Below are 17,309 nucleotides of genomic sequence, written 5' to 3'. Positions count from 1 at the left end.
GCGTCTACAAAAGGGTTAGTGGCAGCGCGATAACATTTCTTGTGTTGTATTGAATTAGAGTTGACACACATAATAACATAGCAGACCCACTCACAAAGCTACTTTATGAAAGTCACTTTGATCATCATAATGACAGGATGGGTATTAGATACCAGAGTGATTGGCTTTAGTACAAGTGGGAGATTGAAAGGAATATGTCCTAAGTCCAATCATGTATTAGGATTTAGGAATAACTTTTATGTAATCTGTTTTGATTTCATTGATATTAATAAAGACTTGTTTTGTTTTTATTACGGGCTTTATCTATTTAAGTGTTTAAATAAGATATACCATAGTTTAGAGTAAAGCTTTTTATGGATTATGATGAGATCATAATAGTGAGACCTAAAAAGATGATAACTTTAAACTTAAATAGTTCCTGGTCATAGGATTACTAACTGGTAATTAATAGTCCGGAAAGATCGGTACATACTATGCTTGCTTCATTATGAAGGATGTCTGTTCTCATAGACATTTGTGTGGTGATACTATAGCTAGTATGTAGGTGCTTATTATAGAATAAGTTCACTGAACATGACTCGCACAGCTGAACAACTGATGGAGTTCACTCACGTGTCAGCAGTTGTTCACATAGTGATAGTTGTACAAGTATCCTTAGACTTGAGGTCATCATAGTCATCTTGTGTACACTGAAATATGCTTTGGTTTAGTTCTTAGTCTCCAGGGACAATTATTAGGGCTCTTCTGGGTATAGGAATTTGTACACGAAGATAGTGTATGATCAATAAAGGATCTACCCCTTCCAGTGAAGGAAGCGAATGTTCAAGGCTGATCCACTTATGCTAGTTCAGGAATCTCTGGCCAGAGTGAATGAAATTAGAAAGGAGTTTCTAATTTGCATAGAACTACGCATAGTAAATGATAAGCAAGTGATTAAATTAGATAGGCTTGATACGAGATCCATGCCTTGTATTTAATCGGGACATTGTAGGGTAGAAGGAGTTTATTGTACGGTAACTATTCACTGAATAGGTTCTTGGTATTCTAAGCAGTGAATTCATATTACCCGGATAGTCGCGATATGCTGAGAAGTATCCCTCACGATGTAGAATAAATGTGATTAATTAATTAATCATATTTAATAAATTAGAGAATTTATATAAATAATGATAAAATAGTTTTATTATTATTTATTTCTACTACCGGCTTAATATTGAACCTACAGGGTCACACCATAAAAAGAGAATGATTTAATGGTGGAGGAATTAATTAATAATGGCTAATAATTATTTATTTGTGAAATAAATAATTAATTGGAAAATTTAATAATTGATTAAATGAGATTTAATTGATTATAAATTAATTAAGAAAAGTTCTTAATATTATTAATTAAGGATTTAATTTTTGGAAATTAAATCAAGAGAGAGAATTATTTCTAAAGTGTTTAGAAAAAGGATTAATGATTAAAAAGTGTTTTAATTATTAATGAGAATAATAAATGGGATAATAATAATAATATTTATGGGAAAATTTCAGCTGAAAATTTTGCCTATAAATACACTATTATAGACCCTATTTTTATTCTAACCCCATTGGAACCCGAAAACCCAAAAAGTTTGGAAAACCCAATTCTCTCCACCTCCTTCCTCCTCCTTAACATCGTTTTCTTGGTGGATACCGGTGGAGTGCTTCACACTTGAGAAGCAACTGCTAAGGATCACTGATCGTTGTCTCCGAATTATTTTAAAGGTTAGATTCGATCCCTCGAATTTTTATTCACGATTTATATGCTTTTATTTGTATTTTACATGTGTAAAAGTGTTTTGCCATGCCCCCGCTGCATTAAAAATCCAACAAGGTCTACATACTTCTACTCATGAAAAGGTTGATATACTCAGGGAACAAGCTGATAAGTTCAATCTATAGATCAAGCTTGACAAGAACAGGTATATCAGACCTATTTCTGAAAAATTTGCAACCATTGAGAAAACTCAAGAGAAGTAACATGCTGAAATTTATGACGTTCTGGCTAATCAAGCTTCTCAGAAAGCTCAATTGGATGAAATCCATTCTTCAGTTAAACTTTTTCTTTCTCTCTTACTTCCTGATGATGCCAAAAAGGGGGAGAAGGTAGTTAAGTCCAAATGCTCACCTACTCAAGAACTGAAAAAAGGATGATAAAGGTAATGACCAGGGAAACTCTGAAAAGAGCAGAGGTCAAAGAAAAGTTCAAGGAAAATCTTCTATTCAGAACAAGTCAAGTTCTGATGCTGTGAATGCTCAAAGATTAAACTCAAGTGGTGATAAGCAAAGTCTGATGTCAAGTTCTGATATTCTGATTCAGTCAGGATCTGAAGACTCTCAAAAGTTTTTTCAAACTCTGAAGTTAAAGGGGAAGCAGACTACTGTTTATTACAAAGATCCTAAAATCCAGACACTTGATGAGGAGATAGCAAGAAGATTATTTCTGAAACACAATCCAGGAATGGAGTTAGAAACTCTCAAGGAGGAAGAAGCTAGATTTGCTGCTGAGAAGACAAATCCTAAGTCTAAAGCTTCTGATGCAAAGAATCCTCCAAGGCCTAAGGAAAAAGCATTGTGATCAAGGAAAAGTCAAATTTTGAAAGTTCAAAGTTCAAGACTAGATCACAGACTGAGAGTGATCCCAAAGACAAAGGGAAAGGAAAAATTTATGAATCAACCAAGTCACTGGACTTGAAAACTTCTCAAGATCTGATGAAACCAGTGTGTAAAATGGTTGAAGTAACTGATGATAATCTTGTTGAAGATGAAACTGTTCAAATTCTGAAAAGAAGAAAGATAATTGAAGATTCTAAAACAATCTCTGACACTGCTCAAGTTGTTATTCAGAATAAAGGACAGGATGGTACAGAAGAAACATCAAATTTTGGTCAAGCTATCAAGATATCAACTACTGACAATGCTCAAGTTGATTTGGATAAAATGACAATTGCTGATAAAAAGAAGCTGTTATGGAAGTAAGCTACTCCAGTTGAACCAAAATCCAATCTCATGATTAATCAACTTGCTACATTTGGGTTGAAAGCCAAGCAACCTAGAGATAGAGTTGGATTATAACTTGACGAAGAGAAGATTCAAACAGGAGTAGAGGTTACTCTAAGAGATCCTTTCATATTGACAAACAAACCATATGAACAAATTAAACAAAGGCACCTTGACAAGGTATTGTCTGCTCAAGTTGTGATAGATGCTCATGATAAGGAGAATTTAAAAGAGAAATTGATCTTATTTATCAATGATGGAAGGACTTATAGATTAGATAATACTGATGTATTAAAGAAGTCTATCAGAGAACTTCAATATATTCACTATCTTCTGGAAGTAAACTCTGATGTTACAAGAAGATGGTCAGAATACATTTTGAAGGCTATAAGAGATCTATTCAGAATCTCTGGTACAAAGACTTCTCATTACAGTCCAATGATTACTAAAGGTGATGGAAGAGAAATTCCTATGCTGAAGAATTCTGCTAAGGTGGAAGTTATTCGGAAAGGAAGATCTTTATGTTATAATGAAAACTCTTCACATCCTGAGGTTATCAGACTTGGTGATGGACTTAAAAGAACATCCATTCAAGCTTTCAAAACAGCCATTTATCAAATTGGTGAAGAACTGATGCAAGTCAAAGCACAGTTAGCTGAAGTTCTGAAGAAAGATGAAGATAATCTGATAAATGATTTTGTTAAGAATCATTATGGATTCAGATTGATTTAGTGATGTTGGTAAAGCTGGATGTTTTGTAAGTTGTAATTAATAGTCTTATTAAACTCTTATTGCATTTGAACTTAAATGTTTTTGACATCATCAAATCTGTTAACTTGTATATTCTTGCTTAATTTACAAGTTGGGGAAGATTGTTGGATATATTTGAGATGTCATGTCTAATATGTTTCATGTTTAGTTTTCATATCTTAACTAACAGGAAATATCAGTTTTTACTGGAATCAGGACTTACTGGAAGTCAGGACTTAAGGATATCAGGAGTTAGATTATCATAAGATAATATCAGAAAATGGATATCAGAACTTAAGTACTGGAGGACTAACAATAAGGAAGGAAGCTGGTTTACAGGAAAGAAGATCGAGACTAATACAAGAAGAAGATATGCATGGAAAGAGTTAGAGGACTAGAAGAATTATATAAGATATCTGGTTGATATATTTTAGGAGACAAAATTATATTCCATATCAATTAGAAGTTATCTTGTAACTGTGTGTCTATATAAACACAGACATAGGTTTACTCTATAAGGGTTACGATCATCGAGAAGATCATACAATTGTAACCTAGCATCTCTCGTGATAATTGTTCATCACTGAGAGAGAACAGTTTCATTGTAACAGAGTTTATTATATCGAATACATCTATTTTCTGTGACTTGTGCTTTAAATCGATTTGATTGTATTTTACACTATATTCAACCCCCTTCTACAGTGTTTTGTGACCTAACAACACTCTTCCGTTAGAGCCACGATTTCCAACTCCTCAAGTTTTAGCTTCCGAGATAGAATACCGTTTATAAACTTAGCATAGCTCGACATCTGTTCTAGAGCTTCAGCAAAAGGTATGTTAATGTGCAACTTCTTGAAAACCTCCAAAAACTTGGCAAATTGCTTATCAAACTTCTGCTTCTGAAGTCTTTTAGGATAGGGTGGAGGTGGGTAGACCTGTTTATCCCCTGTATTACCCTCAGGAGGATGGTTTTCAACATCTTACTTCTTCAGTTCCACCTCAGCATCCTTATGCACAACTTTTTCATCTACACTCTCATTTTATGGAATTGGCAAAGGTGCAGATGCACCTGCATTCTTAACAGAATTTTCAAAATCTTTATCTTGCTGAATTTGGGGGCTCGTGACCTTTTCAGACCTCAATGTGATTGCTTTCAACTGGTCCTTGACTTCCCTCTTACCTGGATTAGTTTTGGTATCACTAGGAAGAGTTCCTGGTTGACGGTTCAATAAAGCATTGACAATTTGCCCTATTTGATTCTCTAGAGTCTTGATGGAAACCGCTTGGCATTTACACATCCCCCTCAACTTCTCCAATTCATATTTTTCATTAGTAAATTGATCGGAACTTCCATGTGGTTGTTGTTGAAGTTGGAGTTGTTGTCTTGGTGCATACTATTGTTGAAAACCCGGAGGGTTGAATTTCTTTACTCCAAACTGATGATGAGGCTGTTGTACCACATTCTGGTTGTTGCTCCAGCTGAAGTTAGGATGGTTGCGGTTGTTAGGATGATAAGTGGCAGGAACTGGTTGCTGCGACCTCTGGAAGTTGCTCACGAACTGAGCTGATTCACTAGATATAGCATATTGCTCTCTCTCATGTGCACCTGAACAAAGCTCACATATACTTATGATCTGATTAAGTCCATAATTAGCCAAAGAATCCACTTTCATCATTAACGCCTTTAGTTGAGCAACTATAGCCGTAGCTGTATCCGCCTCCAGAATTCCTGCTACCTTGCCTTGAGGTAGTCTCTGAGTTGGGTTCTGATATTCATTAGCAGCCATCAATTCAATTACCTCAAAAACTTCATCATAGCTCTTAGCCCATAAGGATCCACCTAATGCTGCATCGAGCATGGGTCTGTACTGCGCTCCCAAACCATAATAAAAGCAATTGATGATTATCCAATCAGGCATGCCATGATGAGGACACTTCCTAAGAATCTCCTTGAAGCGCTCCCAAACATCACATAAAGATTCTCCCGATTGCTGTGCAAATTGAGTAAGAGCATTCCTGATTGCAGTTGTCTTCGCCATAAGGAAGAATTTAGTAAGAAACTTCTGAGCAAGATCCTCCCAAGTAGTGATAGAACTTGCTAGTAGAGAATACAATCAGCACTTAGCTTTATCCCTCAGAAAGAATGGGAAAAGTCTCAGCTTCACAACATCTTCATAAACATTGTTGAACTTGAAAGTGTCGCAGATCTCGATGAAATCTCTAATGTGCATGTTGGAATCTTCCGTTGGAGAACCCTCAAACTGGACTGAATTCTGCACCATCTGAATCGTGCTAGACTTAATTTCAAAGGTATTAGCCGCAATGGCTGGTCTGACAATGCTAGAATGAATGTCATTGATCTTTGGTTGAGAATAATCCATCAAAGCTTTCGGATTCACTGCTAGTTCTCCCATTGCAATAAAAACTTCTTCTTCAACTTTTTCCTCTTCTTCAAAAACTTTATTTTCCACTTCTTCAACTTCGCCTAGTGTTTTCTTACGAGATTGAGAATGCGTTCGCATACACGCTCTCTAGAGTACCTGAATCACAAATAAAGTAACTAGTAAGTAAAATATCCAAGTCAGTGAACTTTAACGACTACACACATAAACTAAATTTAACACCGATGTCCCCGGCAGCAGCGCCAAAAACTTGTTCGCTGTAATTCTAACATGAAAATACACGCAAGCGACGAGATCACAAGTAGTATAAGATATAAATCAACTTCGTTCCCACAGGGACTGGTTTAGGTTAAGTTCGGATTGTGCACTTATGCAACAATGTATGATTATCATTCAATGCTAAGACAATCAACAATTTGAGTTTTGATTTAACAAAAAGATTATACTAAATAACATTAACTAAGAGAATTACGATTGAATTACTCTTATGAGAATAAACATGGGATTCTAACTTTATTAAATACTTCATTCAAAGTTATGTTCTTTAACCCTAGCATGTGATGGTGATGACAACTAATCAAATAACACGAAATTAGTATACGCCAACTTTCGTTATACGTATACCCTACTACTAAGCATCCACAATTAAGATAGAAGATAGCATACACCAATTATGCTTAGACCCTATATGTCTATAAGATTTGAAAATATAATGGTTGAAGAGCAAGTTATCTATCTTGATTACATAGGGTGAATAAGATGGTTAAAATTACCCATGAATTATGCATGTCAATCCATACATAAACCTATGCTAGCATGGCAAGTTCTAAACTTCTATATTAACTGTCGCTTCAATAGAGATTAACAAACAATCTTAGATGTTAGCTACGCATCAAAGATGAATAAGCACAACCAAACTAGGAAATAATAAATCACCACACACTAAAGATCTAGAACAATTTACTATTGAAATCTATAAATAAATCCGCTAGAACCCCATAACAATGATTAGTTCATAATCGAACTCATCGTCACCATGGTTTCCAATGAAAACATGATAATAAATAATATAAGAGTACTAGGTTTCAAAGACAAATTGAAAACAAGCATCAAAGTATCAACTATATTGAAGAATACAAAAGTCTTCTTCTCTGTAGCCATCTTGTGCTATCTAGGTCTTCGTATTGCTCTCTCCTGGCTCCTTTTTTTATTAAAAATGACCTTTTATTAATATATATAGGCTTCTGGATGACCTGGGCTCGCGAAATCACCAAAATAGACTCAAATCAGGATTCTGGGCCAGGAACCCCGCGCGGCCACCCCGCTTCCCGTGTAGGTGCATGCACTCTTTAACAAACCGTCGCGGCCGCCCCACTTCTGGCGCGGGTGCGCGGCTCTTCTGAACTTTTTCTGTATTTTCTTTATTTAGCTGTAGATTGAGTTCCGCTCGTCAGAATTTGATGATTCAACGGTCCACGCGAAGCTATCGAGATGCGCTTCAGCTTGAGAATGGTCTTGACTTCTAAATCTGACCTCTTTTTAGCATGTTTCCTTGAAAAGCTCATTTATTTATCCAACTAATGTCTGCAATACAAAAAAACAAAAACACATCAAACATACCAGATACTTGAGTCCAAAACAACAATTTAAGCCTGAAATGTCGCCTTCCAAGTAGATATAAAATCCACTTATCAAGTAGCATAACTAAACTTGATGTTCTTTGGTGAATTAGTTGATATAGATTATTCCTACAATCTAGCAAACCTTATAGCCTCTGTAACATTTGTTGGCTTAAAATCCTTAACAAATGATTTCACACCAGGTTTTAAGCCTCCAACAAAACTCTCAAGAAAGTATGCATCATGTAAAATATGGTTATGTTGTTCCATGAGAGATCTTAGGTCATCATATTCATCAATATAAAAATCAATGGATCCACACTTTTGTAACCTATTAAACTGCTCCACCACATTATTAGTACTTTCATCCTTGAATTTAGCACTCAAATCAATGACAAATTCACTCCATTGTACCTGCTCATAACAATAAGATAATTTGAGATTCACACCTCAAATTTATCATACATATACTGAGATTCCAAATCAACCTTCTGATTATCAGATTTTATAGAAAGTAAAGTACTTAACACATTTATTTATTTAATTACAAGCACCAGTTCCATCAAACTTAATAAATTCAATTTTAGGAGTAAAACCTAAAGGTTTGGGAACAAGAATACCTTCATTTTCTTCATTAGCTCCGATTTCTCTTCTCGGTACTTCTGTCGAATAATTAGCATTCATCTATTTCATTTTTCGCATCATCCTATTGATTTCATCAAACTTCATATCCTAACGCTTCATTTAATCATCAAAATGTTTGTCAATTGCTTTAAATTTATCTTTAATGTGATCCTCTATTTGAATAGCAGATACGTAAGATCGTCTGTTTTGTGGAGCCAGATTAACAGTTACGAAAGTAACGATTCATGGCTAAAAGTAGATCGAAATAGCTATGATACCAATGATACATTCTCTTTCGATATTCTAAAATAATTAAGTATTGAAATGAAGATTAAGAAAAGAATTAAAGCAAAGTTAAAGAAGAAGATAACCAGAAAGAAGAACAAGAAAAGGAAGATCCAAAAGATAGATAGGGAGAGATCAAGAGAAAGAGAGAGAAATCAACAACTTTAATATTCAGGATAAGAGTTCTTACAATACAAGCTCTTGGTTTAATACAATTTCAGATGAAGAATGTAACAGATTCTGAAATATGTAACTAACTTTGGCGCCCAAATTGAGTTTTTGACTAAACAATTGTTGACTAATTTGACTATGTTGGCTTATTTCTAAATTCAGTAAAACCTCCTCCATCAAGAATGGTCTATTATTTAATTTTTACATTATACAGAAAATAAATATTTTGTGTGATCTACATAAAATATTATTTACTAGTTGAACATTTGATCAGCTGTAAACTTCTCCTTGAGCTGTTTTTATAAACTAGTACCATCTATTTAATAAGTTGGTCAAACGATTTTATCTGCAAATAAAATCTTAATATTCATTATACCTGGTGTGCATTTTTTTGGGTTTAAAGATTCCTGTACAGATAGATTTGTTTGGTGTTTTTGTGCTTGTTTTTTGTTTGTGTGTGAAGTTCTTTTCTCCATAAAATTTTGCAAGCTGGTTTAATTGTAAATTTGATATTTTTATAAATATTTTTGCAGATTTATTTGCAACATAATTTGTTTTTTTAGTTACTCATGGTAACATGACCTGGTACCATGAGTCACAAAGTGCGTAATATTTTCTTCGTTGTGTAACGGCAAGCTGCTCCCCTTCTTGTTAAAATTAAGACGGTGGCATGTATTGTAGTGGTATATTCAGAGTTTTTGTTATTTACTAACAATCAGTACCATGGTAATTTGTAAATGGGGGTTGAATAAAATTACTGATTTCAACTTTTTTGAATTTGAACAATTACCAAACTGAAATAATTACGCAGGACATGAAAATTTTAGGTGGTTTATTTTTGACTTGACACATGAGTTATATATTGAAGAAATAATCTATGCAAATTACAAGAATTTCACAGCTTCTTTTTACAGTGTTCCTCTCAGAGATAGTGCTCTCAACTAAGCTCTATGGGTAACTCTATAAACTTATTTCTTAGAGAATACACTACTACTACCTGGTTTATATATAACCAAGTTACAATTTCTTTCAAGAAAATTGTTAGTCCCTAACAATGCAACAAGAATTACAGAAGGGGGGTTGAATGGAATTCTTGAAACTTTTTCACAAAGATATAAAATGTTCTATCTTAATAATATATAACTGTGTGAATTGATTTGCAAACTGCGGAATAATAACTTGGAATGAATCAATACACAAGTAATTAAAAACACAAGTCTTTAAAAATTATCTGGTGGATTTGAATGTATCCACCAGATATATATATTATATCAAGAGAACTCTGTGTAGAAATTAGCTCACAGCTGCTTATAAATATGAACAACTAAGTTTGCAGAGAAATGCTAAGAATACAGCTTACAAATGTTTCTCTGAAAATGATAATCTTGCTCAGTTGCTTAGTGTTCTATTTGCTACTTCTTGGTTTATATATCACCAAGATTACAAAGTAATAAGACAAGATAATAAAACAAAACTTATCAAGTCTAATACTATATTGCTTCATTACTCTATTCCAGCATCTTTGAATATCTTCATAATAGCATGGAAATGGCAATGCTTCTTTGTTCTCTAAAACCCAGTTGAATAGGCTTCCACATTCCATTTGCATACACTTGACGCATGTGACTGTGTTGTCACTGTCAATAGATGTTTGAATTCTTTATCCGTCGGGTTCATGATCATCCATCGGGTTGCCTAGATGATCATCCGTCGAGTGGCATTGATGTTTATCCGTCGGGTAGCAATATGGCACTTGACTTCATTTCATTTACACAGAATTACAAGACATCATCTATGTACAATTAATCAACCTATTCTGCATATCTAATTAAAGTCAACATGACTTGATTACTACTACAGAATCTAAATAATGTGTATGCAGAAATGTGCTACAGACTTATTGTTACACAAGCTACTCACTCGATGGATAATAAATCATCATCCGTTGGTCATCCGTCAGGACTATAATCCTTATCCGTCGAGTGCTACATTTTTCACTAAGTAAAATTTACTAAGGTATTTTGTTAATGAAATCATCAAGTTCACAACATATTCCCAACAATCTCCCCCAATTTATGTCTACTGGAATTGTAGCCATAAATTAAGAGAAACTTGATGATAACAAAACACCCTAAAAATACAACTTTAAAAGAAAGTAGATAGTACCGTAAAGTGCTTCAAATAACAAAAGGTATAAAGTTTTGCTCACAGTCATTTTCAAGGTGCTCCTCTGGCCTGAGCAGATTTATCTAATTCCATGAAGGTCTGGATCTTTTTTCGAGCTTTATGTTGTTTTCTTCTATCTAATTTTGGAGCTTTTTGTGGAATTCCATTTCATCAAAGTCTGAGAGATTTAGCTTTTCTTGCATCTCCAAAAGAGTCTCATTGCTAGAGATGCTTAATTGGTCTTCTAATCTAAAAAATCTTCTAACCCCTTTGTCATCCATGAACTCCATCAGCCAGTAGGGCCTTAGATGCACTCTACTTCCTGTGTAAGGAATACTTAGAGTCTTTGGAAGTGCATCTTTAGCTCTAATACTCCTTAGTTCTTCAATCTTCTTTAGAACCAGTCTTCTTGCAGTTACATTGAACCCAAAGTTCTTCTTGAAAGATGAATAAACCTTTATCAGTACAGCTTGGCTTTCTTGAAGGATCCTGTGAAGTGGCCATTGAATCTCCTTTCCTCCCTTGTACTTGAAAACCAACCTTTCAGGTGGATTCCTGTAGGCATCAATTCCTCTCACTTCTTCTAGTTCATCTAGATAGAGATTTAGATCAGAGAATTCCTTGATGTCACATAAGTACATGTAATCTCCCTTGTTAACTTTGGATTGAGCTTTAGTTAGAGATTTGGATTTGAGAGGTGACAACTTCACTTTCTTGACTGCTCTTGACTTTGTTCTTTTTGGCTTGCTAAGGATTGGCAGATTGAAGTCAGGAATTGGTAGACACTCCCAGTCTATTGGTTCATCCTTAGTCACAATAGGTTCACCATGAATGTTCCTGTAAGGATCAAGTCTTCAAATACCACAGAGGGTTTTGATGCTTGAGTTGTAGTTGGAGTGGATTCCTTGGGAAACTGATCCTCCAATTCCTTACCAACAAAGTTCAATTTCCTTTTGGTTCTTTTGGCCAATTCCTTGTATCTTTGAGATTTCTTCAATTGTGGTTCAACTTACTTCTTTGGATCTTGAGATTCAGTGATTTCAGATGGCTGAGTTGGAATTTGTTGTGTTGGTTTCACAGCTTGTAGCTTGGCTAAGATAGCAGCTTACTCTTTCTTTTGTTTAGCCTTTTTAGCATCTAGAATAGCTTGCTTCTTTTCTTGCTTCAATCTTGACTTTTCTTCTCTCTTTGCTTGAGCAAATTGAGGATGTCCAGCCACCACACAAATTTCTTTCCCATTCCTGAAAACTTTATTAATTCTCCTTTTTAAGGCTGAATCAGCTGGATCCTTGTAGAAGGAAATTGACCTTGATAACAGTTTCTTCTCATCAGGCTTAGGTGTCTCATACACTGTATCCAAAGGGTTCTTCAATGATGATTTTGGATAGTTCACCCTTGGCTTCAAAATTATTTCAGCCTTTGGAGATTTGATGCAGGATGGTTGTCCCCTTTCCAGATAGTTCATGCTCATTTCATTCACAGAGATTTGCCTGACTTGAGAGTGATGAATGGCTGACTTTTCTGGCTTCTTTACTAGACCAAACTTCTTCTGAATGTCCTCATCAATCTTCTCCCAGTTGATTGGCTTCAACTGCTCCTTTTCAGCTGCTCTTGAATTGGCTACTGCTTCATTGATCAGATCAATACTGTCTGTTACTGGTGGCTTGGTGAAAGCAATTGCAGGAACAATTACTATACTAATTTGAATGTGAAGCTTCTCCCCCTCACTTGGTCCTTTGTCCCCCTTTTTGTTATCATCAAGTTGAGTAGAGGAGGAGGTTTGTGCAGCTACCAGTTTCTGAAGCAAGTCTGTCTGTTGAGCTTGATGCAGATGAATGGCTGTTAGAGATGCTTCCATAGCTGACATTCTTGTATCCAAGGTATCTATCTTTGTGGCAAGATCAGAATTTTTCCAGTGTTGTCTCTTGATGTCAAGCATTGTAGCTTCTAGAAGCTTAGAGTCCATTTTGTCAGAAATAGCATTTTTCATCTCATCAATATCTCCTTTGATGGTGTTGACATCTCTAGCATATTGGAAGCCTTGAATTTGTTGTAGTTGTAGAGAAGCAATATGTGCTTGAAGGAGCTTCTTGGTGTTGGCATTTGTAGTGGTTTGAAGAGCAGAATTTGTCTAATTTATGAGTTGGATCAGGGTTGTCTTGAAGTAGTGTTCATCACAATGTTTTAAAAATGCCCATGATGGCATGCTTGATCTTTAACTGGAACCTACTTCTCCCCCTATGTCCAATGGCTCTTCTTCACTATCTCCACCTTCATCTTCAAAGAAATCTGTTGAACCACCTGTCTCATAATCAACATCCCCAGTTGTAGAGGGCAAAGCTGTGATGGCATCCTTACCTCTTAGCATTGAATGAGTGGTATGAACCAAATTGAGCATCCTTTATACATTGTCATTGCCCTGTTCAGCTAGAAGTTGATAAGCTGGAATAGGGTGAGTAAATGCCTCAACATCAAGGGAGGTGGAATCTAAAACAACTTGAGGTTGCTAAGATAGTCCCTCCCTGTCTACATCCTGGACATTCATTAACTCACTAGCAATGACATCCATCCTTATAGCTCATGTACCTGCATTTCTCTCTTATTCTCTCTTTTGTTGCATCAGGGTCTCACCCTGGCTCCCCACCCTCACACCCTCACCTTCACCATCTAAGGTGGGACTCCTCTTACTCTCTTTTTCCAATCCTGAAGAAATGGATTACATATTTTCACCCTTTTCCTCTCATTTTTCCTGGGAGCAACCCAGACTCTCACTCATAACGCTTTCTTCCCTCAATCTTAAGAGTGACTGTACAACCACTAAGTCTTCTGCACTAGAGATAATAGATGAAAGTTAAAGTTGTGCAGAGACACCCGATGGATGAGGAATATCCATCGGGTTAGCAGTTTGACTATCCGACGGATAAATGTTGTTAAACTTATCCATCGGGATACAATCACTACTTGATGGATGAGCAATATCCATCAAGAGAGTAGAAATGAATGAACTTGGAATTGAAACTATTATGGAGTCTGTGCTGATTAATGAGATTTTGGGCACAGATGTTTCAACAGTTCCTGAAAGAATTGGCAAGTGAGCCAACAAATCATCCAAAAGATGATGCTCACTTGCACTAGATTTTGGCTTCCCCAACAAAGTTAAAGAAGGGGAATCAGGAATTGATATGTTGATCATATCCACATCCAGAGTGTTTATGGGAGAATTTGGTGTTTGAAGTGCTTCTATAACTAATGATTTTGGCTGTGACTCCACATTTATTGGAGCCACATCAAGCTAAATTTGTGAAGGTGCAGTGACTGTGTCTTTAGCACCAGTTTGCACATTGTGTGAACCCTGTGCATCCCCAGAGGTTTTTTATTTCTTTTTTCTGGCATAAGTTTGGGGTGAGCTAGTGTACCTTACCCTTTTGACATGTGCTCTCGGTTGAGAGCTTTGTTCAATAGTCACATCCTTTTGGGAGGATGCAACTAGAAATGAGCTTTTATCCTTATTAATCACTGCAGTTTGTTGGGAAACTGCAGTGTGGCTAGGCTGGGAACCACTCAACTTGCCATCCTTATTCTTAGGGTTTCTTTTATGTTCATCCTTTCCCTCACCTACCTTTCCCACCTTCACACTCCCCTCTTTGGGTTTGGTGGATTTTACAACTAGCATCTTTTGAGAGATACCAGAGGGGGCTTTCTTTGATTTGGATTTTGAAATTTTTGATGGTTTAGTAGCTTGGGTAGGCAACTGTTGGGTCATTGACACAGTTACCATAGCTATACTAGAATTCAAAGAAATTTGTGAGGTTGGAAGAGTAGGGACATATGAACTTACCTCACTTACTGGAGGTGCTTCCATCACAGGGAAATAAAAGAGTGGCACCTCCTTGTGATGGTTTGCCCTGTTTAAATCTGTAATAGTTCTTCTCTCTTGAACCGAACAATCTAATTTGTTGTTTGGGTTCTCAAGCATAATTTCCTCAGAGAGGTGGTTAGCTAGCATCATGAAAAATCTAGCATAGTGAACACTTTTACCCCTCTTGTTTAACTCTCCTAATTAAACCCCAACTCAAACTGAACAAGATCACCAAAATTAAAGAACTTATCTGTAACTAGCATGTAAAGCATGTTAAGCATTGATATATTGACAAAATCGAAATTACTGATTTTACCAGAAAAGACCTTGGTAACTACATCACACATGAAACTCCATTCTTTCCTAAGACCCAACCTCCTAATATCACTTAACTTAGAAGTAGAGAGTGCATAGTTCATGGAATTAAGCATATTACAATATCAGTATCTGTGTGTGGTGAGGTCACAGTATTATCAGGAATTTTGAAACACGCTTTAATAACATCACAATTGATACAGAATTCCTTACCTTTAATGGTGAGTGTGATGGTCTTATCAGTAGAGTTGTATGTAGGAGTAGTCCACATCTCTTCAACAACCTCACAGAAGATGGTGGGTGATTCTAGCATTGCATAGCTGAGTTTGCAGTTCTTCACAAAATCCATCATTTTGTGGTAGTCACTTGAATGTTGAATCCCCTTATTTACTAGAGTCGTGAAGTTGTTCTTCTCATAGATGTATCCAGTTTGTGACATGATCTTGACTACTGGTGCCATTGTTAGAGAGTGGGAATTGCAGAGATAGAGATGATAATTGCTTTTGAGAAAGAGAGAATTTAGAGCATATGATTTGAGAATGATAAAAGATAAGTTGTGGCGTCGTCCAAACCCGGGTCAGAAGTTTGGGGTCCACACACACATACATACCTTATTTATAACCTGCTTATAACAATAATAAAGATAATAGTAATATGCAGTGACCCTACTTACCAACTACCACGGACCGCAACAGGTTAAAGTATATCCACAAGCCACACACACACACTTTATACTACAACGTCCAAATTCCAACTATTCAAATTCAGAACTGGATATTAAACATTATTACAAACTTTTACAAATTTAAACTATCTCAAAAGCTACAAGCTAGCTTAACTTGATCAACCTGGACCCCTAGCTCTCGCACCGGATTTGGGATCCTCGCTACCAACTGGTTCCTTCTTAACTGGAAAAGAACATTAACAACATCGCACAAATGAGCTAACTAGCCCAGCAAGTCACAATGACAAGACTGAGAATATTGATCATCAAGTGAAAAGGATTAAGGTATCAAGTGAACAATAATTAATGATTTAGAATTGGATATTATATTTTTATTTTAAAAACCAAGGTTAGGCTGCTGATCAGTCACGCACTAACCCCGAGCAAGGCACACAGCTCTACTCTAATTACTGGATCCAAGGCACACATTGGCCTAACTTGACCACCAATCTGGTATGACCACGAATCTGGTCCACAATTTTATAAAACAATCCAATTCTAACATAATAACAGAATAAACAATGTAAAACAATAAACAAAATCATAAGCAACATTGGATATTCAATCTTCACAAAGGATCAATATGTCAATTTCAAAGAATGGTTGTTAGGTAATAAAAGAATTGGATAACAAATGAATCAAAGTTTCAAGGTTGCAAGGATTTGGTCTTTCACAGCATAAGGTACAATGGTTTGAGTATGTAAGCAATTTGAGTCAGTGTTTGGCATTTAATTTGTATATATTTGTGGAGTAGTATCGTATATCCGTGATTCGTATTCAGGTATACATCAAATTAATGGTTCAGAAAGAATAAGGTTTATGGCTCAAAGATCAACAACTGGAATCAAGGTTTAGGGTTCAATGCTTCAAAGCACTTGCAATATAGAATGGAACTATCAATCATCTACAATATATTTCGAGAAAGTTCTGAACACTTGCCTGATATTAGCCCGCTATACTTTTCTAACTTCCAATCACAATCTCCTACTCCTCGACTATCTGTTTTCCTTTCCTACGCCTTGCCTCTTCTGCTAACATATCATAAACATCTATCAATACTCAACTCATACGATTCTATTTGATATACACTTCTATCTACACTTCGTTTTACCCAAATCCAATTAACGGATTGAAAGTTATGCTATAAACAAGTAAATACTGAACATATAGACCGTCAGTCAAGCAACAAGTCACATATAACACGTGACACGTCAAACAATCAATGATATATCATTTATAAAGGAGTCTCGGATCATAAACAGGCTTTCGGGTATTTAATATGATTTTTAAAACATTTTTCGGAATTAAAACGGGTCGTTGGATCAATTTTAAAGCAATAAATAGGGTTCGGCTGGCCAAATCTGGCTTCA

The 17,309-nt window shown here is 35.8% G+C and overlaps 1 non-coding gene across 1 annotated transcript; it reads left to right on the top strand.

Annotated features, from left to right (window-relative positions):
* The first annotated feature begins 5,691 nt into the window (after nucleotides 1-5,691).
* LOC141709184 (small nucleolar RNA R71) lies at nucleotides 5,692-5,798 on the top strand. Its single transcript, XR_012569774.1, has one exon. It is a non-coding gene; the product is annotated as a small nucleolar RNA R71 (small nucleolar RNA).
* Nucleotides 5,799-17,309: the final 11,511 nt, after the last annotated feature.

The sequence above is a fragment of the Apium graveolens genome, chromosome 2 (assembly GCF_009905375.1).
Source record: "Apium graveolens cultivar Ventura chromosome 2, ASM990537v1, whole genome shotgun sequence".
NCBI classification, from domain to species: domain Eukaryota; kingdom Viridiplantae; phylum Streptophyta; class Magnoliopsida; order Apiales; family Apiaceae; genus Apium; species Apium graveolens.
The sequence above is the reverse complement of the archived record's forward strand: the minus strand, read 5'-3'. Positions and strand labels throughout refer to the sequence as shown.